This window comes from Hemiscyllium ocellatum, unplaced genomic scaffold (assembly GCF_020745735.1).
Source record: "Hemiscyllium ocellatum isolate sHemOce1 unplaced genomic scaffold, sHemOce1.pat.X.cur. scaffold_659_pat_ctg1, whole genome shotgun sequence".
In the NCBI taxonomy this organism is placed as follows: Eukaryota; Metazoa; Chordata; class Chondrichthyes; order Orectolobiformes; family Hemiscylliidae; genus Hemiscyllium; species Hemiscyllium ocellatum.
Genome location: NW_026869156.1, coordinates 151,159 through 174,668, shown reverse-complemented (window position 1 = coordinate 174,668; position 23,510 = coordinate 151,159).

The following is a 23,510-nucleotide window of genomic DNA, read 5'->3' as shown; positions in this document are numbered from 1 at the left end:
ACTCCCCATGCCCTGAGTGAGTCTCAGCTATTTCTAAAGGCGACTGAAGTTCAAATACTTGATAGTGTGTCTCCAGTCATTCCAGTACAGACTGGTTCTGGACAGCAAATGCCATCAGCAAAGGCCACCGTGGATCTGAAATCAACAGTTTTCACAGAGTAATTATCATAGTTAATGTGCATTGTATGTCCATGTTCTTGTTCAACGTGTTCATCATTACATGTGTCCCTGTATTGAATTCTACTGAATGATTAATTTGCGAATGGAGACATTCACTTCACCACTCATACGATACTCCATGGAACATTGAATAATTTTACTCATATGCTTCCAGAGGACAGTCCTGCCATTACTGGGATAAATCAGTGAATATTCCACACGTATCCTCGAAGGCAAGGATTTCCTTCTCCAGTTTAGGGGATCATAACAGCACCGAATCCCATGTGTGCGTTCATTAAAAGCAAAAGAGTTGCAGTAAGACTTTAAAACAAAGATTTTGCAATCTGCTTGCATTGGTTGTCCCAAAAAGTACATTCCGCATTGTGGTATGTTTGTGGATGAAAGCACTTTCTGAATCTTGAGGAATTACATTTCAGTTTTGTCAAAAAGTTGTCATTCGCTGTTCTCTCTTTCCCGTTCAGTTTCCCGTTTAATGTCCTGTATTTTCTCAATTTATCTTACATTTTCAACAATTTCAATCAATCTCGCTCCTGATTACCAATCCTAGAGAATGCCACAATTTTGTCAATTTATATGCAGTGCATCTGTAGGGTGCGGTGAACAAGTGGAAAGGCATTGGTCACGTGAACCAAATAAAAGTAGCGGCCTGGTGGAATCTGGCCGTTCTATCGCAGTCATATTTAAATCATTTAACGTAATCGTTAGCCAAATCTTTTGGCATAAAATAAGAAAACATTTTTAAAAATGCTGATATTGAAAATCAAACAAAAACAGACGTTGCTGGAAAATTTCAGGACGTCTTGCAGCATCTGTGGAGAGATGGACTCAGTGGATGTGAAACGTTAACTGTGATTCATCTGCACAGATGGTGCCTGCACACCTTTGATTTTACAGCAATTTCTGTTTTTGTTTCAGATTGGCAGATTTTGTCACAGTTCATGAGGACAGTGCTCTCGAGAATCAAATAGACAGCATGGACCTGCTAGTGTGAAATGAATGAGTAGAGAGTGTTGTACTGGAAAAACACAGCAGGTCAGGCAACATTTGAGGAGCAGGAGAATGAGCGATTTAGGTATCAGCCATTCATCAGAAATTAGGCTTGTGAGTCGGGTTGAGGGACAAAGCTGAAGCCAGATACAAACTCGCAGGCACCTCCTCTGACTGACCCCGATCACAAACCCTCCTCCAATCACCAAACCATCATCTCCCAGACCATCCACAATCACATCACCTCTGGGCATCTGCCAACCACAACCTCCAACCTCAATGTCAGTGAACCGTGCACTCCCCGATTCTACCTCTTTCCTAAGATTCACAAACCTGACTTCCCCAGTCGACCTTTTGTCTCAGCCTGCGCCTGTCCCATCCGAATCATCTCTTCCTATCTCGACACAATCCTATCTCCCCAGTCCAGGAAATGCCCACTTACATTCGTGACACCCCTATGCACTTTACCTCCTCCAAGAATTTCGTTTCCCTGGCCCCCAAAGCGTCATGTTCACCATGGACATCCAGTCCCTGTACAAACCAATCTGCCATGACAGAAGTCTGCAAGCATTCCATTTCTTAATTTCACACCATCCCAACCAGAACCCTTCCACGGACATCCTCATCCACCTGGTCCTCACAATCAGCAACTTCCCTTTCCAATCTTCCCACTTACTCCATCGAAACGGGTAGTCATGGGCAGCCGCATAGGACCTAGCTATACCTGCCTGTTTGTCAGATACGCAGAACTGTCCATCTTCCACAGTTACACAGACACCATCCTCCACCTCTTCCTCTGCTTCATTAATGAATGTATTGGCGCCACTTCGTGCTCCAACGAGGAGGTTCAATAACTCACCAATTTTACCAATACTTTCCACACACAACTCAAATTTATCCTGATCATCTTGGCAAATTCCATCGCCTTCCTGGACCTCTCCATCACCGTCTCTGGCGACTGACTAATTACAGACATAGACTGCAAGCCCGCCGACTCCCACAGGTATCTAGACTACATCTGCTCCAACCCTATCTCGTGTAAAAACGATATTCCTTATTCACAATTCCTCCGCCTCCGCCACATCTGTTCCCAGGATGACCAATTACAGTTCAGAAAGACCCAGTTGGTGTCCTTTTTCTACGATCACAAATTGCCTTCCCACGTGGTTAACAACGCCCTCCAGTGCATCTCCGCCAATTCACACACCACCACCCTTGAACCCCAGGCCTCTCAACTCAACAAGGACAGAACCTCCTGGTGCTCACCTTCCACCCACCAACCTCCGCATAAAACGCATCATATTCTGCCACTGATGCCACCTCTGAACAGATACCATCACCAGAGATATATTGTGCTACCCAGCCCTGCAAGCACTCCAAAAAGACCATTCCCTACACGATCCAGTTTTCAGGTCCACAACTCCCCCAACCAACCCACAACCCTCTCCTGGTACCTTTCGCTGGCACCAAAGGAAGGGTGAAACTAGCTCCCACAGCACTCCCCTCATCTCCCACCAAGACGTGGAGGGATCATTCCACATCCGTTAGAACTTCACCTGTACAGCTATCAATGTCATCTACTGCATCCTTTGCACCCAGTGTGATCTCCTCTTCATCAGGGAGACTGGACACCTTCTTGCAGATCATTTCAGAGAACATCTCTAGGACACACGTACCCACCAATTTCACCATCCCATGGCTAAACAATTCAACTCCCTCTTCTACACCGTCAAAGATATGCAGGACCTGGACCTTCTCCAATGCCAAATCGTTACAACCCAACGCCTGGAGGAGTAACGCCACACATTCCGGCTTGGGACCCTAACAGCACACGGGATAAATGTGAATTCGAACAGTTTCCACATTTCCGCTCCCCCAAGCCCAAGCCTTCAATCTCCACCGCCGTTTTGACCCATTCCATCACTGTCACTTCTGACCTATTATCTTCTCCCTCCTATTCATCCATCTATTGCTTTCCAGTTACTTACCCTCAAACTCACACCACTTCTATTTATCTCTCAGCCCCGACTCACAAGCCTTATTCCTGATGAGGGCTGAAGCTTGAAACTTGAATCCTCCTGCTCCTCGGATGCTACCTGATCTGCTGTGCTTTTCCAGCATCACCCTACAAACTCGGATCTCCAGCATCTGCAGTCCTAACTTTATCTTTGGAATTATCAATGACCTTGGAGTGAAGATATCCCTCGATTGCAGTGATCACAGTGTGACTGAGTTTTCCATTTATTTTGGGTGAGGGCAGGCTGGATCTGAGACGAGCGTTTAACACCTAAACAACGGGAATGGGATCAGATAGCGAAGTTAGGGCGGGCTGAAGTGAAGTGGAAAGTTCTGTCAGAAGATGGGTCAATACAACTGCCCCACATCACCCAGACTGTAAAAGGCACACAGAAGGAGCAAAGTTCCTTCTGTGCAGGCACAATGACAGGTAAAGTGAAAAGGAGACAATACAACACACGAGGTGCAGTGGAATTATTTATGTGAACGGATTTGATATATAAGCTACTTTACATATAGACTGCCCTCACATTAGAAAAAGGAATTTCCTGCAGTGTAATGGCGACATTTGCCTGTGACATCACAATGTTGAGAGACACTGACATCGTTCCTTCTGTAGCAGCGTGGCCTCGTGAAAGCATGATCATTCCATAAACCAGAATTCAATACTTCAAAGCTCTCCTCTGCCTGTACAACTTATTTTCTGCTCCTGTATTCAGATCTCAATCGCTTCATAATATATCTTCTTCTGCTTCCTGCTTCACGGAAACACTGGAAACGTGAACAAACCACTAGTGTTTCCACTTTCACCAAACTTTTGCAACTCCCGAGTTGGCATCAGGTACGAGTGACTGATTGGCCTTCTCAAGCACTCTCACTCTGGTACGATCCTAATGATGAAGTGCACTGTGTCTGATCTGCAGAATGTACCCACGCAGGACGGTGCTGTTTATCCCATCCCTGTGGACTGAGCTGTCTCTATTGGCAGAGTATTCCGCCATTTCCCTCCACTTGCAGGCATTATGAGGGGATGTAAGTGCGGACATGTTCTGAAGCTTCCTCTCACGGGCACAGCCAGGTGGAAGAGCGCGGCTGGAACTTAGCAATTTTGATCGCGAACTTCCCCCAAATATCATTTATTTGAGAAAGAGAAAGATGCTGAGATGGTGGGAAAGAGAGAAATGGGCTGTGGACTCTTCCCTCAGTAAAATTCCAGTAAGTGCGTTTTTGTGCTGCCCATCTGATGATCAGAATCAATCTTCGGAGAACAATCCCGCTCAAAGGCTTTTGTTTCAGAGGCTTCAGCTTCTTTGCTGCAATCGGGCATCAGTTACCATCTGAGTCCCAACTGTCCCAGATGATGCGACTCCAAATGAAATGCTCACTCGCTGAGAACCAGCCCCACAGCCAGGAGCTGCGGGGCAGCAGGCAGTCCAAAGTGGAAGGGAGGATTAAAAACGAGCCATTATTTCTCGCTCAGCCGCTCTGTCACAGAGACAGGCAGAGGGACTACAGAGACGTGTGACGGAATTCACGTGCCGACAGAAGCCGTTCAGGCAGGCAAATCTTTCTCACTTGTTTCCCTCTGAGGTTATTCATAATCAGTGGTGCTTGTTCTAATAGTATCTGTCTCGAAATGCTGTCTCCAACATACTGATCCACATGTCATTCACGGCTGTTCACTTCACCAGAGGACCCTGCTGTGTGACACAGGTGAGGAATAACTGCAAGGCGTCATGGGCATGGTATACGCCACAACTGATTTCTCTCACCTTCGCCAGTGCATTCCCAGCTCAGGCAAGTGATTTTGCGAATCAGGTCATAACAGCCCGACAGAGAACTCCAAAAAAATCTTCAATAACTTCAAACGTGTGTTTCCTCAAACGTATAAATGTGGCGGGTTTATCTATTTCAGTTACCATTGAGTGTAAGGACGCAGAAGACTCATCCACATGTAATGGGAAGAACGGAGCACAGTTATAGCGAAACTCTGGCAGTGGCAGGACCCACACTGAAAGCTGGAATTGTCATCGAGCAGAAGATGCTTTTCATCCATTAATGTCTGAATTATGCACCCACCACGATCCCTCTGGGCCACTCTGTTATCGCTGACCACAGCAGTTTCACGCAGTCTTCAGGTTTTTTTCGCATGTACCTTCGAGAATGACGTCAAAAGATCTTCACTGTTATTATGTGATACATTGTGGCAGAGATGTGTCCCGGCAGTGCCAATATAACCACTCTGTAACTTCCCCAATTCTGCTGTTTTAATTGCAATTTCAAACAGGATCACAAAATGTGTCACTGTGCAGACTGAGGGCATGCAGCCCACCTTCGCTCTGCGGGCTGCACACAATGGGGAAATGATTGTTTTGATTGACTAATTGTCACATGGATCTAAGTACAGTGGAAAGCGTTGTTTGTGATGGGTAAAGGCAAATCATAGTAATGTTGCAAAAGCACGGGCCTTTTGTATAGATGGGACAACTTCAAAATCCTCAATGATGCAAAACATACAAATGAGGTGAACAACAAAGCAACCGGAGAAGCTCGTGTTACGTCATGGGGCAAACCCCCCGGCTCAACTTTCGCTCAAATTCGCTCTCTGTCAAATTCCTGAGCCTGAGATTCGAACAGTGAATCGTCTATGTTAATAAAAACTGCTCGGATCTCACAACTTCAGTATTTAGTACGCCACTACATGTATGTCTGACAACAGTAATTGATCTCTCCCTGTGTTACTTCAGCACACGTAGAGAAGAAATAAATACAAGAACAGTCACGTATGTCACTGGGATTTGACCCGATGCTGCTGCAGCCAATCGATTAAGCTTTAATTGAAATTGCTTCCACCTTTCCTGTGTCGGTAATAAGATTGCATAGCTTAGTGGTGAGTTTTCATGCGTTGAATTGGACCCAGCATTCTTTCTCAGGTTGAAATTTACTGGGATATAAAGGCGTGGTGAAAGACACGGTGGTGTTTATTGGAAAAAAAAAGACGTTAGGAAGGAAACGGTCAGAATTCACTAGATACAAATTCGATAAAAAGACAGACATGACGATTACTTTGAGATAACGCCACTAGAAAAGGAAAGAGCAGATTTAATGGGAAGGTGGCATAGATAAAGAATCTTGCGGGAGAAATCAGGAAAGACGTAGTTGTATCTGAAGGGAGGTTATCCAGCTGATGTGACGTTGATAAGAGTAAATCTGAGGGAAATCCCTTCGTTTAGGCGAGTGGAGCTTCAAACCCAACGGGGAATGATGAAGAAGTTTGGAGCAGATTTTTTTTAAATCTGAGAATTATTCAAATCGGAGTTGAATTTTCAGAAATAACAACATTTTAGGAGCTGATTCCATTATATTTCAAAAGTCGTGTGCAGACCCACAGGGAGTGAATTTAACAGCGACAGAGATTCAGAGCTACCTGCATGGCGAGGCAAAAGGGACATACTCTCGAAGTGGATAACATTCATCGGAAAGAAATTGCATAATACCTGCATTTGAAAATGTTAAGTATAAGAAGAGTTTATGGCGTTGATGGGTGTTGCAGCTCATTCTACATAAAATATTATATATTGCAAATACACTGAACTGTTTGGTTTCACTCTACATTGAATGGAAGTCGGTTAGCTCAGTCCGCTGACTAACTAGTCATGAGGAAAGTGAGACCAACAGCATGAGTTTAATTCTCTCACTGTCTCAGGTTTGCATAAGGATCATTATTTACCCCGCTCACCTGATCTGTAATAATATGGTGCCTCTAGAGAGTAAGATTTGGCCTGAAGATATAAAACATCATTATCATTGCCATCTGTTGCCTTAAACATTGGTCACAATCACTCGAAAGGAGAGAGAGCACATTTAATACTCACTGATCTCCGCTTGAAACATCCTGTGAGAAGACTCGATCTTATCCCAGTTTGCACCCTCTGCTCCGCCCAATAGCAAAACACTTGTTATGCCTTTGCCAGATTTACGGACAACATTCAAACTCCCCAAAGAGATAAATCGAATACTTTCGATTGGATAATGAGCTGTGCGTGTTTGCAGGAAATTGAATGATATGAAATGAGTTAAACAGACTTTCCCAGAATGTAATCCAGTGCAGGCTGAGCGATTTGAGAAAGGTAATTAAGCTAAAATTTCACCATTGTTTCCCTATCCTGGGGAATATTTGCAGCTTTTCAGATAATAATTGACACAAATATGAAACTGGAGTTTCCAAATAAATGTTGCTTTACTCAACATTGATTTCAACTGCGCTTTAGTATGATGCGCTAATAGTCCCTTTTCAATGTCAGTAACAGCATCTTTAGATAAGCATTGAACTTACAAACGTGGCATTTTACGCACCTTTAAGTAGCAGGCGCGAAACAATTGCGTGACTGAAGCCGCAGACAGCAAGCTGGTCAAATGTCCGACTCATACCTTAGGAACTTTAACTCAACTGCTCCACTTTTGCTGTGGTTCTGAAATTAAAACAAACGCAGACGAGGTGATACAGACATGCACCTGTGATTATTGAAGCATCAGGTTCAGGAAAGCGACACATAAAAATATGCAAAATAGACTTCATTGAAAAATGGGTTTCTGTTGGTTCCTGCGTTGTTTACAGACAATGTTACTTTGCCGCTGTCGCCAGGCCTTTCCTTCGATCGGATTCAATTCAAATCAATAAAACTTCTCAACTTCCTTCTGAAAGTTCATACTGGTAACATGAAATATACTGCATTTATCAATAATCTTCACCCTTCATGCATCCATGAACACGTTGCTTGGTTTCCATGAATACTGAAGATGTAAGAATGTGATGCAAGAATAAATTCAATTCCAGTTTAAATTGTAAAGTAGGAAGAATGCAAAGTAAGACTCAGAATGTCAGAAATTCATGCAAGTCTCCGTGTCCAGAACTGCAGCAAAGCAGAGGGGTAATCCTGTGGTCTTTTCCTGAGCCTGAAGTTCCAACAATATTTGATCCATGTCATTAAAACCTGCTAATTGGCCATTGATCTCAAAACCACAGTCCCGAAAAGGCTTGACTGGTCTGAAGGTCGCACTGGTATGATTGTGGCACGTTCACCCAGCACAGTGAACGCAGCAGCACAGACTGAACAGGGTTCAATTTGAAAATGATTGTAATGGAAATGGGACGGGGAACTTAAACGAGGTCAGTGATTGTGGGAGGGAGAGAAGTCTCCAAGAATGGGTGAGTCTGAATTCTGATATTCATCTCACAGAGATATGTGAGGGAGGGGTTTGATGAAAAAAATTATAATATCAGAGAACGTTTCATGTAAAGTCAATTAATTCATTTCTGTGTTTCTTTGGCATGTACCACAAGGAGTTAAAAAGGGGAGAATGTTACATGCCGTAACTCGGATTCAATCGAGGTTATTGAGGCCACAACGCACAACACTGAACATTATAGCATTCCTGGAACATGCAGAGATACGTGTTTGAAAAGAGCAGTATCTACAGTGACAGAGGGTATTTTAGGAAGAATGCAGAGACACAACAGGAGTATTTGGCGAGCAATAATAGACACGTGGGAAGTCAGAATTGGCTGCATATTCAAATTGGATGTTTCAAGAGGCTGAGGAAGTTCCATCGAATACTGCATGTTGAAGACTGAGGGTGATAGATTTTTACAAAACATCAAATTCTCAAGGGATACTGCAGGATATTGTTGAAATGTATGTTTCAACAGTAATGAGGTTTCACATTTGTTGCCACACGAGCTTCCCCACACAAGGAAGTACCCATTTCTACAGTGGATCACATAATCCCAGTTCCTCCACCTAGAATCAATGATGCAGTTGCAAAGATCAAACTGGAAATTGGGATGGAAATGAGCACGTGAAGCTACTCTGTCGCATCACTGATCCAATCGGTGAGCACATGGTAGTTCTATGATGGTACAGCAGCACATGAAATTCCGAGGCTGGGAGTTCTCCTGGTCAAAGGCGGGGCGGAAGGGCATGTTTGTCTCCGGTTATTAGATTATTAAGATACTTCAGCAGCATTAACGCGCATTGCAGATTGACTCAGCGGAAGCATGCTGGAGGTCATGAGAGATCGATGAATTGGAAGCATTCTCTGAAATTTTCCTTAACAATGCGCCGTTTTGTTACTTTTACTCGAAGAGCTGTTTTTGATCACATCGTCTCCACATTGGCCTCTTGCCTCCCAGTAAACACTCCAATCCAGCGTACATCAGTTTCTTTCCAACACAGCCACATGTCATATTCTCACTCCCTCTGAGATGATTGGAATTACCAATGTCATTCTCTGAGATGGAGCAACGTAACATTGAGATTGCAATGTATTTAACGAAGAAGAACAAAGATCACAGAACATTTATAGCCCGGGAACAGGACCTTTGGACCTCCAAGCCTGGGCAGAAGCAAAGCAACTGTCTAAACCTCTCACCCAATTCCTCAGTATCTGTTTCCATCTGCTCCCCATTTACTCACGCATCTATCAAGGCGCACCTTGAATGGAACGACCGTGTCTACCTCTACGACCTCTGCTGGCAACGCGTTCCACGCACCTACCACCCTCTGTGCAAAACACTTTCTACATCTATCCTCCTTAAAGGTTTCACCTCTCAACTTGAATGTATGACCTCTCATTATTGAATCCCTCACCTGGGGAAAATCGTATCTCTATAACCCCGGTCTGTACCCTTCAAGATTTTGTAGACCTCAATTAGCCTCAATCTCGTTTCTACGACTGAAAACAATCATAAACTTCTTAACCTCTCTTCACAGCAAGCATCTTCCATACCAGCAACACCCTCGCAAGCCTTCTCTGCATCCTCTCCTTAAGGACCACTTCCTTTGGGTAACTTGACGACCAGAACTGTGCACAATATTCTAAACGCGGCCGAACCAAAATCTTGCACAATTTTAGCATGATCTGCCAGCTCTTACACTCAAAGCCCGTTCCAATGACGACAAGCATGCCATATTCTTTCTTGACCACTCTATGCACCTGTGCTGTCATCGTCATTGTTCAAAGGACCTGCACTCCCTGATCTCTCTGCTCATTAAGTTTCTCCAAGGCTGTTCCGTTTACAATGTAGTTGGTTCTAGAATCAGGCTTCCCAAAATGCATCACTTCACACTGGCCTCGATTGAACTCCATCTGCCACTTCTCCGCTCAACTTTCCTGTCTATCTATATTCTTCTTCATTCTTTGACTGATCCCTATGCTTTCTGCTACTCATCAATCTTCGTGTGAAATGCAAATGTAGTGGCGATATACTTGGCTCAGAACCCTTGGACACTGGAACATGGCAGCTGCTGGGATTTAAATCGATGAATACAATCTGGAATATTAACCCCTATCGGAGAAACAGAGGCAAAATGTTTTAATTTGCTGAAAACCATTCATTCTTGCCCATTTGAAAGGCGAATTTGCCGTCCTTAATGAAACTTGCCAACATACGACTCCAGACTCACAACAGTGCGTTTCACCCATGGAATCCCTCTGACTCAGTTCAAGGAGAATTAGGAATGAACAACAAATAATGTTCAGACCATGGTGGCCACACTCCGTGGGAGAATAAAGAAGATTTAAAAAGTACATGGATGACGGGAAAAATTGGGAGTCATCTCTGCGTGGACTCAAATTCAACTGATTATCAAGCTAAATAGACACATGGATACACACACCACCAAAAAGTCAGGCCCATAGGGGACTTCAGGAAAGGATTCAATTACCCACTGAAGTGTAAACATACATGCCCAGGCACAATGTGGACAGGTCACTCACCACTCCCATTAATGAGAGAAGGGATCACTCAGGAGGCCAAATGGCAGAGTCAACAGCAAGTTTACACATGACCTCAGGGGTCCGATTGTGCTGTTATTGCAGGTGTTCATCACATCCAGCAATGAACCATGTTTGGTTCATTGCTGGACTCCCTGTTTCCAGTGGAGTTCCACTGATTCCTGATGTAGATCAACGATTCAGACTTAGTTGTAGGAGTCATCATTTAGAAGTTTGCAGAGGATGCAACAATTGGCCGTGTTTTTGACTGTGATGAATACTGTCAGGGCCTGCAGAGATGTATCAATCAGGAGGTAAATAAAACCGGCGAATGGAATTGAATCCAGACCAATAAGTGGTAACCAATGTGGGGAGTTGAAAAAATAACAGTGAGGATTCGGAGTGTGAACAGAATAAACAGGAACAAAGAGATCTTGGAGTGGACATTCACAGTTCACTGAAGATTTTTGGACAGGGAACTCTGTTGGTCGAGAGTATCTTTGGATATTTTCTGTTGTTGACCTCAGACTGTGGATGATATTCGATCTTTAGCAAACGCCAGTTTAGGAAACAACTTTAAAAAATGAGCACAAGTCTGGTCAATGCAATAATCAACATTTCAAAAAATGGTAAGATAAAGGATGGAGGGCTGAAGTATACTACTTTGACCATCAAGACGGCGTCATCACTCAATGAATTTATCGCAGATACATCTCCAAGTCATGCTGCTGCTGTTGTCCACAACATCACATAATAGGACCAGTTCGAACTGGAATATCTTCGATTCCATTCTCCTGAGCGTCCTGCAGTTCACATCGAGATCCATTCACCCATCAGCCCTGTACACAGTGACCTAACTTGGTTTCTGATGTGGTAACACTTCCATTTATATATCCTCCTTCGGCTGAGGGTTTCTCCCGGGTGTCATGCCTCCAATTTGTTACATTACTCAAACACTTTAGCATATTCATCTGAATCTTTATCTTTCCGACAATGCCATCTTCTGTGTTTGAAGTGAATGTGTTTCCCTCTGTTTCTCTCCCTGACCATGATTACGAGCTCTATAGTATCAGTGATGCCAAACATATGGAACCAAGGAATTTGTGCACCTTGTGTTATTGTTCACTTGCTGGTGTATGGAAGTCCATGCTGAACAGGGTGTATGAGCTGCTTTGCCAAAAAATTTTGGAACTTGTTCAAAAATAGAAATTGCTGAACAAACATGCAGGTCTGCCACATATTCTGGAGTGAATGCAGAGTTAATATTTAGGTTAAGTGTCCCTTCTACAAAGCTCCTAGATACTACAGCGGTTTTTGTATTTTCACTTCCAGTATCCATAGTTGTTTGTTTCATAGAAAATTTGGGCTGTGCCTATTCTGGAGAAACTCAGCAGGTCTGGCACCATTTAGAGAGACATAAAAACAGAGTTAGCGTTTCAAATCCAGAGTGACACTTGTTCAGAATTGCAAATGATTGGAAAATGGGCTTTTTGTTACCTTGTCAGAGGCGGGGGATGGATGACAGTGTAAAGACGGTGTGGCAAAAGATAAATCGCGCTTTTATCAGTGGTGAAGGAGAAGATGATATAAAATGGGTTTAAATTAAGATGTGATTTGGAGAAAAAGGTTCTCTATCCTGAGTGCAAGCTATAGAAGGCACAACTAAATAGGGAGACCAGGAGGAAGAATGTCGTCTATGCGGCATTACATAGATTTGGGCAGAGATACGTTTTCACTGTAGAGATCTTCGCCCCCTTCAGACAAAGAAATTCAGGTGTTTGACTTCTTATTGGTGCTAGTAAGAGTTTCATGCTGCCTTAGTAATGTAATATGGAGAAAACAAATCACAGTATGAAGTTTGGGGCTGAGTGTTGTTAACCATTCGCTTTTAATATTTTTTTCAAATTTGCAGTGATTATTTTTAAACGCTTGGTCTTGAAGTTAATATCAGATGGAGTGTCGGAGGTTGAGGAGTGAAATTAAAGAAGTCTATAAAATCATGAGAGACATGGATAGATTGCATAGCCAATGTCTTTTCGACAGGATAGTGAAATTCAAACATGGAGTACATAGCTTTATGGTGAAAGAGGAAGACGTAAAAGGGACGAAGAAGCAACTTTTTCATGTAGGGGGTGACATGTGCATGGAATGAGCTGCCAGAGGAAAAGTGGTAGATACAGCTACAATTTTGAAAAGACTGTTAGACAAACAAATTAATGGGAAACATACAGAGACATTTGGGCCAAGTGCAAGCAGTGGAATTATTTTAGTTTGGAAAACCTGGTCAGAATGGACACGTTGGATCAAAGGGTCTGTGTGTGGGTGATCTGGCTGCCTGAAACTAGAAAGTGAGGGAAAAGAAATAAAAGATACGATGTAAGTAAATTGTCAAGAAATATAAAAAACAAGCAGCATGATAACATGCTGTGTTGATAACAACACAGTCTGTGTTGATAACAAAAGAAAATCAGGATGAGTGCGTGACTTTTTGTGGAAATGAAGTCAGGAAAGTATATTGAGGATATTTGGAGGGCATAACGGGGGAATTGCCCAGGGGGAATTTGCAGGTAATTTACACCAATATTTTACATTGGTCCTCACAAGGTGAGGCACTGTAAATATTTGAATGCTATAAACAAAATTGTATTATTAAAGACGTTCTAACAAAAGGAACAAGGTTTTTCTTAAACAAATAGAGAAGTGTAAGGGGGGCACAGGTCAGCAGAAATTCATAGCTGGTTTTAAAGGAAGTGGTTACAGAGTGACTTGTGCCACTGCGTAAAGTATCCCATAACTCTCTGGATTACAGGAGTGTTCCTGCGAATCTGGAGAGCCTCCAATGTGGCGCCTGTCTTCAAGAAAGGAGCGAGACTGAAAGCAGGAACCATTTAGCTTTACCATTATTGCCTAGAATCTGCGAGAGTGTGGTATTAAGCAGGGAGTTGCAGGACATTTAGAAATCCTTCACGCAGAGTCAGTATGGTTTTATGAAAGGGAATCTATTAAAAAAATCATGCTAAGTTTATCTGGATACCCCTGACAATGTAACAAGCGAAGTTGATGAAAGGGAACTGGTAGGCTTGAGGCATTCCAGAGATTTTCCATAAGGTATCACAAAATAAGGTGTTTACACAATACAGGAGCTCATATATGACGGATAATATATTTGATGGAATGACGATTGGTTAACACATAGAAGTTGGAGAGTAACGATCAATAGATCTTTATGATAAAATGTATCAAGTGCAGTGCCACAAGTATCAGTGCGATGGCATCAGTTATTGACCATCTATACTGATAGCCTGATGATGGAAGCTGAGTGCAGTATAATTCCGAGTTTATGGATGACACTGAGAACCAAACGTCAGGCTGTTACTTAATGGAAATGACTCCCAAAAAAGGAGCTGTTCAAAGGGATTGGAGTGTTTCTGTGCATGAAACATAAAGTTAGCATGCTGATGAAGCAAGTAACTAAGTTGGTTCATTAGGCGGGTTCCTGGGATGAAAAGGTTGAATTATTGTGTACATCTAAATTGGTGAGGCGATTATTCATTGTGGCTGACATGAATGAGGGCGATGTGGCTGAAACTTACAAAATACAGAGAAGGCTGAAAGGTAAATGTAGAGAATATGGGTCCACTCTTGGCCAGAGTCTTGAATTCGGGGATTATAGGTACAGAGTAAGGGATACTGAATTCAAACTGAAATTCAAAAACTGCCTTCTTTCTGAAGGTCGTGAATATCTGGAATACCCTAACGCAGAGAGTTGTGGGGGCTGGGATACTGAATGTTTTTACGGACGGAGTGGAATGGTTTTTGACATATCAACGAGTTGAAGAATACAAGGGTTTAGCAGGAAAGTGGAGTTGAGCCCTGGATTAGAACAGCCATCTTCTTATTGAATGACAGTGCTCGCATGAGGGGCCGAATAGGCCCCTGCTGTTCCCATTTCCTTCGTTCCTATGTTGTGCTTTTGGAAAATAACTGTTTATTTTCCTGGAATTCGTGTTGTACAATGTTACATTCAGGGAGAGTCGAGGATTTGTTTGAGTTAACCGTGGGTGGGGCATGGTGGATCTGTGTTCAGCACTGATGCTTCACATCACCAAGCAGCTGACCTTAATTCCAACCTTGGGTTACCCTCTATGTGGAGTTTAAACATTCACCCCCTATCTGTGTGGGTTTCTACCCAGTGCTCCCGGTTCCCCCCACAACCTGGAGTGGATCGGTCATGCCAGATTTCCCATTGTGCCCAGGGATGTGTAGGTTAGGTGGGTTAGTCATGGGAAAAATAGGGTTACGTGGAGGGGGCAGGGCTATCTTTGATGCTTTTCAGTGGATCATGTGGAATCGATGGGCCGAAGGTCATGCTTCAACATTGTCTAAGTTCTACAAAAATGACGCAACTTTGGACTATGAAAACTCCCAGTGTGTATTTACCTGATCCACTGTCCTCAAGGTTTTTGTGTTTGAATCAAATCATGTCTCATTCCAAGAGTAACCTGTTAAAGCCTCCATAATATAAGCTCTTCATCGCAGTGAAGTGAAACATCTCTGAAGTGCTTCCAATGTTATTATATCCTTTCTAACGTAAGGACACAAAAAAAAATCTGGCACACAAATATGACGTTAATTTTGTTTTTGATTATTTGTTAATTTTTTTGCAGATAATTGGAGGCGGTGATATTGAAGTTTTTTTGAGACACAGACAGCAAGTTTCATAAATAATGACGGAGTCATGGACTTTTGGGGAATGGGCAGGAATGTGCAATGTAGGGGTCATGCTGACAGTGGTACAAAATAACGCTGCTCCACAACATCCAGGAATATAAGGCAAACGAAATGATGACACGGATAACATTTTAAAATGTTAACAGTGATAGAATACAGTACCAAAGTACCATGGGACTGCTCTGTCAATCGAGAGAGAGAGACCACTCATGGTGGTTTCAGCTGAGGGTTACCACACCTCAGGTGATGGGGTAAGGTTGAGAGAGCGTCCTCTTCATGGAAACCTCTGTCAGTGTGGGGGAATTGAACCTAGGCTGTTGGTTTCCCTGTGCATCGCAAACCAGCCATCCAGCCACTTGCGTGGGAAACTGTGTAACTGCTACGTACAGAAAAAAGTCACAGACAAAGGGCATTAGAAATTTTCGTAACAAGGAAAACAGTACAATTCAGAGAACGGTCAAGATAATGGCTGAGGATAAAAATGTTCTTTGCTATGATATGTATGTTATAATGAGAGAAGTGTTTAGAAGCTGTCTTTAGCTGAATACAATAAGGTAAGACAAGTGAAATAACCAGAATTATTAATTGTAATTTGGTATTGATAACGATAAAATAAGAGTAAATTTTTGATTGGTCTGTGTAAAATGTGCTTACCATTACATAGACATATATAGCTGGTGGGATATATTGTTAGGAGAGTCCGCCCCCCATGGGAAATGGCCTCGAACAGGTGCTTAAAGAAAACCGGAGTAAAAGTTCTTGAGTGTCGTCTGGTCAGTGACATAAACCCAAGGGGTTGAATGTCTGAAGCTCCTCTGACATGGAGCTCAGTGCAAATCAGATCATCCCCGATCGTATTAATACTACAGCACGTTTAAATGGTTGAATGGTCTCATGATGGATTTAAATAGTATGTGATTTTAAAAATATACATCTCTACTCCTTTCCCTTACGTATTACATACTGGGGCAGTGGCATTTTTCTGCCAATTTGAATTACTTGGAACGTTGTCTGTAACATTCCATAATTGGCATTCTCCAGAGCATTCTATCGCCGTGTGGGGATATTGCAAAGGAAGGGGTGGGGGGGGGAGAAAGAGAGAGGGGGGGGAGAGAGAGAGTGCTGCATGCAGTAGAGGGAGCACCATTGAATGAGAGGGACACCATGGGGTGGGGCGGGTAGTTAATGAGGTGAGTTCCATAAGATAGCACCAGGAAACCAGCTCAGCCTCGTACAGACAATCCCTCTGTCAAACTCAATGAAAATGGCACTGAGACAAACTATTGTTCGATTCAGCCCAATGAGTCATACACTCTGCTGACCTCACTCCCAGTTACAAAGCTGCAGAAAAAATGCTTAGCCAAAATTCTCCATCATCTAAACTGACACCAATGTCTCATTCACCCATCATTATTGAGATTACTGGCTCATGTTGTAGGATGCTCTCGAAATATCTTCATTTCAGAATTCTGAAACCTGTGATCTTCCATGAAGTCGTCTCTCAATCTCTCTTTCACAAAATGCTTTTGTTTGTAGGTACGTTAACTGACTGCCCCGTCATCACTCTCTGCCAGTGATTTACACACCCATAACACCCCTTGTCATTGCACAACGGAGGTATGGAGCTGTAAATGGACGGGAGCTGCATATCCTGTCACTTCCAGCATGTGTTGCTAGTTTCTCCACACTGGGCAGGGATCCAACACAGTGTTACTGAACAATACACTGGGGTGGTGCACACAGATCTGCAAGGTGGGAGGGTAACAGATGCATTCACTGCTATTCACAATGCAGCTCCCGACACTGATCATGTAACCTGTCCGCGTTTATAGAAGAAGACTCTGGTGTGGGCTATATATCACCCATGCTGGACAGACCGTTTTGTCCAAACTTCTTAATCAATGCACCAGTGTGGTCTGTACTGCTCCCCATGTTGGACAGATAGCTAGTGGATTACTGAGAGCTGCACAGTATTCCATCCTGGGCAGATTGCTGAGTTGTACTGAGCCTGGTCTGCACAGTACACAGTGCTGAGAAGATATCTCATCTGGTCTTATATCTGGGCTGGAACTGTGATGTGGATTGTGTGTCTGACATAATTCCTGATAGAGTTATCACTCATTCAGCTCGGTGCATTCCGCTGTCAAACCCCGTGTTCCTGATACTTACTGTCCATTAAATAATTATCCAATTAAAACATGAATATCTGTCCTTTTTATTATGGACCCGAACAGACCCCTCTCATAATATATGAAGAAGGTCGTCTCGACCGGAACGTTTTCTTATTTTAAAAGTAATTGCGAGGTGCTGTGTTTCAGGTGCAATTCGTTTGGACAAAACGTTTGACATTAAGCAAACCGCAATTTATTCAAACACTGTAGACAAAAAAAACAACAACAGCAAAAGGAACTTGAAATAATTTAGTTTATTGGAAAACTTAACAGATTAATAGGTTATTTAATTACTAAACAGTAACTGCTCTAAAATAATCCTAGAAACGCACACTTGTCCAAAAATCAATTGAGGAAGCACATTGTCTGACCTGCAGTTCTCCAATCCAGGAGGAATGAACATCAAAAGATACTTGTGAGAGAAATCTCAGAATGTGTAGCAGCCAGGAGAGATTTTCTGCCTTCCACCCCTGCTGAGACCCCAGCAATAACTGGTGAAAGGTAAAACTAAGAATGCTGGCTCATTGAGAGTTTGGCCATCACTCTCAGGACCAGGCCCCGGCTGCAAGGACGAAAAGGAATGGACTGTATCTCAACCGTCTATACGACTGTAGTAGGTCGCACAAAAATGCCTAACTCCACCTAAGCCATGCAATGTTAGTAAGATAAATGTCAAAGTTAAATAGAAATAAACAAAGCCAAAGGATGCAGCAGGCCTGGTAATCAGACACAGCCTCAGGAGCCCAGCAATTCCGACCCGGCCAAAAGAGAGGAGAATCACTGAGCTCGTAAAGAGAAAGCATCATGTCTCTGCCTCACCTCTAACTTTACAATTTGTGACGTGCCATTAGACCGACAGTCAGCGATGTCAACATCTCAGGAAGACCAGGTATTATTGCCATTTGTCATGGTTGTTGTGAAAGGAGTTAAATTGAGTTGTTTGTTCGGTGACTGTGATTAATGTCAGTCTTCATGGATCCTAACTGTGTCCCTGAGGCTTTCCTCTTCTATTAATAAGGGTTTTTTTTTCAATCTGTTATCACAGAGTATCAGCAGCAGTGCCATCCACAAGGTGATTGGAATCAGCAGCTACAGAGGAAGGTAGAGAAAGACAATTTTAGAACAATAGACTGCAATGTTCCAACAATGGATCAGAATCTGAGAGTATTAAACTGGAATGTTACAACAATGGATCATAATCTGAATGTTTTAGACTGGAATGTTCCAACAATGGACAGGAGTTTATCTGCGGGTCTTTACTGGCTTTCTCAGGATTGGGCATGGATAGAGTTGCAGATAGAAGCCGTACTGAGAATTATTCAAGCTGGGTATTATCCCATCCTTGCGATTATTGGTGTTTCTGGTAAGCCAATTTCTGTCCATTCTATAAACGATAGTGAAGGTTATTGCTATTTCGATTATTTATAAATTATAAATGCATAAACTGTTACCTTCAGCTTCAGTCACAAACTCCACTTCATGTACATCAATATCAGGCTCCTCACTCATCAACATCTAAGACGGAACAAGTCTGTTCAGGCCGATGACTCTACCTTTTTCTCTGAACTGTTTTATAACTGTATTCTTTCTGTCATCAAACCTGCCTACTCCTACCTTTATAATTTCACCAGTCTCCAACTCTGCCTCAGTGTTGTTGCTGAATTAGCCATCATCTGCCTCCTTCATAGCTTCATATTTTGCGGCTGTAGTTCTTTTCTGACCACTCTTCCAGTTACAAATATTTTGACCACAAAATTTTCTTGTCTCTCCAGTTATGTCATAATAGGGACCTCATATCACAGTAATAATGTCACTGACCGTGTCATTCAGATGCAATTCACAGGCACAAGTTATGACTTTAAATGCATTGTTTAAATCCTACCACAGCCGATGATAGATCTTAAATTTGAATGGCAACAATTGGAATGAAACCTCATTTTACAATCGGCAACCATAAACAATCAGGATTTCTTTTATTATTTCACTGATAGCCTTTAGTAAAGAAACTACCTGTGACAAAAAAAAAATCTGCTCCATACGGACTAAAAAAATAGTCTCGCAGTCAATGACAATTAGTGATGGATGTCAAATGCTGCCCTTGCCAGTGATGCTGAGATTCTGGAAAACTACACCATTAAAGGTGAAATAAACCAAGGAACTGTAAATGATGTAGATCTGAAATAAAATTCTCCAGTGTCTAAAAACGTTGGAGAATCTCGGCAAGTCTGGCAGCGTCTGTCAGGAGAAAAACTGGTAAAGAGAGAGAGAGAGAAATGAAAAGCGAACAAAGGGACTGCTGATGATGAACCAGAAGGAATATAAAATAGGAGCTTATTCTCAGATTTCCCCTTTTCACATATTCCTGAATATCATGTTAATTTTGATGTGTTCCTGTTTAAACTGAGTTATGTTCCCTCTGCCCTTCTTCTCAAAGTGCGGTGATCTACGCCATCTGCAATACAAGTGCAGCCGTTATAGTTGCTGAGATACAGAGTAAGGCAATGTTACATTGTCACTGCTTCTCTGGAGAGAGGAACTGTGAATGTGGGAATGTGGAGAGATGTAACGGCTTTTTCCGCTCAGAAGAGAAACATTTTCAGCACTAAATGGGTGCACCGTGTGTGTAAGGATTTGACTTGCTCCTGTCATTACAGAGTGAAGAAAGGTTCTATGGACGCTTTTTCCGGGTTTGTGCTGTCAGCTGCTGCGTCCATTCAGAGAGACCCAAACATATGCTGATCCCCTAAACGGGAGGAGAGAACACAGGGGACAAAACCTTCAACATATTGTCTAGCTATCACCATATTTAACAGCTTACCGAGAATGCAACTTTTTAAAAAAATGTTTTGCGGTTTATGCATGAAAGAAGTGAAACTATCACGGTATTCTAACAGATGAAAGGCTTAACAGGCCGTCAATTTTTCAATGTATCATTTCAGTTACATCATACTGTACATTTTTGCTAAACGTCCTGTGTGTTAGGATTGAGCTCTCAACTTCCACTTAATGAAGGAGCGACACTCTGAAGGCTCGTGTGCTTCCAATTAAACCTGTTGGACTATAACCTGGTGTTGTGTGATTTTTAACTAAATATTTAAAACAGGATGGAGAAGACAACCAGGAAAATGAATGGCTTTACATCAGCTGTGAGAAACACATTTTAACACTTTATAAGAAACGTGACAACTAGACGCTTCGAGAATAATGATATGAAATGGCACAGTCAGCCTCGATTCAGGAAAGGGAAATTATCTTTGATAAACCTGCCGGAGTTGGTGGAGATTGTCCGTTGTGACATCGACAACTGAGAATCAATGGGAGTAGAGTATTTGCATTTTCACAAAATGTTTGACATGGTTGAATGCTGGTGAATGGGGAATGTTAGAGTCCATGGGTAGGTCGGGGTGTAATACACCAAATGGATCAAAATTGGATAATGGGCAAAATGAAGAGAGTAGTGTTTTTTCTGTGGGTGGATGTCTTGTGGGGCATCAGAAGGATCAGTGCTTGGGAAATAACTGTTCGCTTCGTATAAATTTATTCAGATGGGTACAACAAATATTGTGATTCTCATTTATATTGATTAAGTGGTGAGAGGTTGGGAAGTTCTGTTGTTGAAAAGGACCTGAATGTCCTTGGTTATAAATCAGTAACAGAATTCATACGGGGCAGGAAATAAATGGTATGTGGCTTTTTGTACAAAATGATTGAAGTACTAGAGTTTGTATATCTTTCCTAATGGTGTGTTTTGTTGAGAGAGTATTTTATTGCATTGTGTACACATTTGGTCAGCTTTATCAATAATGATCTCTTTGTCACCAAGACAATGCAAAGGAGTTTCTACGGACTAAACCCTGGCACGATGGCCATGCGGAGAGAGGGCATAACTCTGTGTTTAATCTGTAGCCTTGTTAGAGAATAAGAAGTTAAAACTTGATGGGTAGAGACGAATACTCAATAGATCCCAAACAGCTGAATAAGGTGAAAATTCCGTATTTTTAACTGAATGATTGACTCCCGATAGCTTACATACCTGTGCAGAACCCTCATGCCCATTGACAGAGAGGTACAAGCTCTGAATGAACCCTGACATTTTAATGCACAGTTACTGTGTGACACTGAATTGAATGACACTTTGGACACAGTCCTGTCAGCAGTCGCAATACCATCAATCTGAAAGAATTAACACTTCTGCACCACCTTCTGACCTCCATGGAGAACATGGGCCTACTATCTTGGAGATGCAAGACACCTTGGTGAATGACTATAAATTTTGGCTTCATTCCTACTGCCAGAAAACCATGTTAAATTTGCACATATGTACTATGAGTAATTAAGGCACGAGGAACAAGGTGGTGCAGTCTGTCTGTTTAGTCCCTGCTCCATTTGTTTGTGAAGTTGGAGTATCTCTGACACCTTCCTGTTCTGGGATGGTGACTTGAGAAGCTGAATCATCACTTTGTGCCCCTACGTAAGTAACTCCATGTGCAAAACACTCTCTTTCTGATCCCATGTAAGTGAGGGAGTGAGTAGATTCCTTCTCTTACTGTGTATTTGGCAGGAGGTACTGAATGAGCTATCACACATCTTGTCCATTAGTTTGATGGGTTGAATGAATTCTACATATTCTTGTGAACACAGATTGAGGTGCCGAATGAGCTGCACCTTTTATGTGGAAATGTACAGTGTCTAGCAGTGCTGTTACATGAATGTTATCCAGACTTTAACGGCACGATCTTGAATGGTGTCCAGTTCTTGTTACACATGGACACAGACTGCTTCAATAGCTGAGGAGAGTCACCTTGTTCTGAAAACCACGTAAACGTCAGTGAATATCCCCAATTCTGCTCAGTTTGGACTCAATGGGCTGAATTGCCTCCTTTCACGCTGTCAGGATTTTATGATGACAAATTGGGCTGAGGGAGCTACCCTGAGAATCTCTTGCAGTGATGCCCCGCGGCTGAGATGATTGATGTCCACTGATGATAAACATCTTCCCTTGTGATGTGAATGATTCCAAACAGTATAGAGACCGTAATCAATTCTCATTAAGTGTGATTGTCCTCAGACTCCTTGCTGTCAATCACAGTCTAATACTGCCTTGAGTTCAGGGCCAGTCTCTCTGTCTAATCCCTCGTGTTTCCTCTTTTGTTCATATCAATAGGTCAAGCTGTAGAAGCACAGAATGTTTTCTTCAAACAGAGGGGAGTGAATGTCAGGAATTCACTTACACGGAGAGTTAGGGAAGCGAGATCAGTGTCCCACAGGGATCACTTCTGAGACCTTTTCTCTTGGTGATTTTTATAACTGATTTGGATGAGGAAGTGGAAGGGTGGGTTAGTCGGTTTGCCGATGGCACAAAGGTTTGTAAAGTGGTACAGAGGCGTTTGCAGGGCTTTTGTAGGTTGCAACAGGACATTGAGGTAATGCAGAGTTGGGCTAAGAATTGGCCAATGGAATTCAAGCTGGAAAAGCGTGAAGTAATTCCCTTTGAAAGTTCAAATTTGCAGAATATAGGGTTATAGGCAGGTTTTCTGGCAGTGTGGAAGAACAGAGGGATTTTGGTGCCCATGTCAATAGATTCCTCAAAGTTGTTACCTAAATTGATATGGTTGTTAAGGAGGCGAATGGTGTGTTAGCTTTCATTAG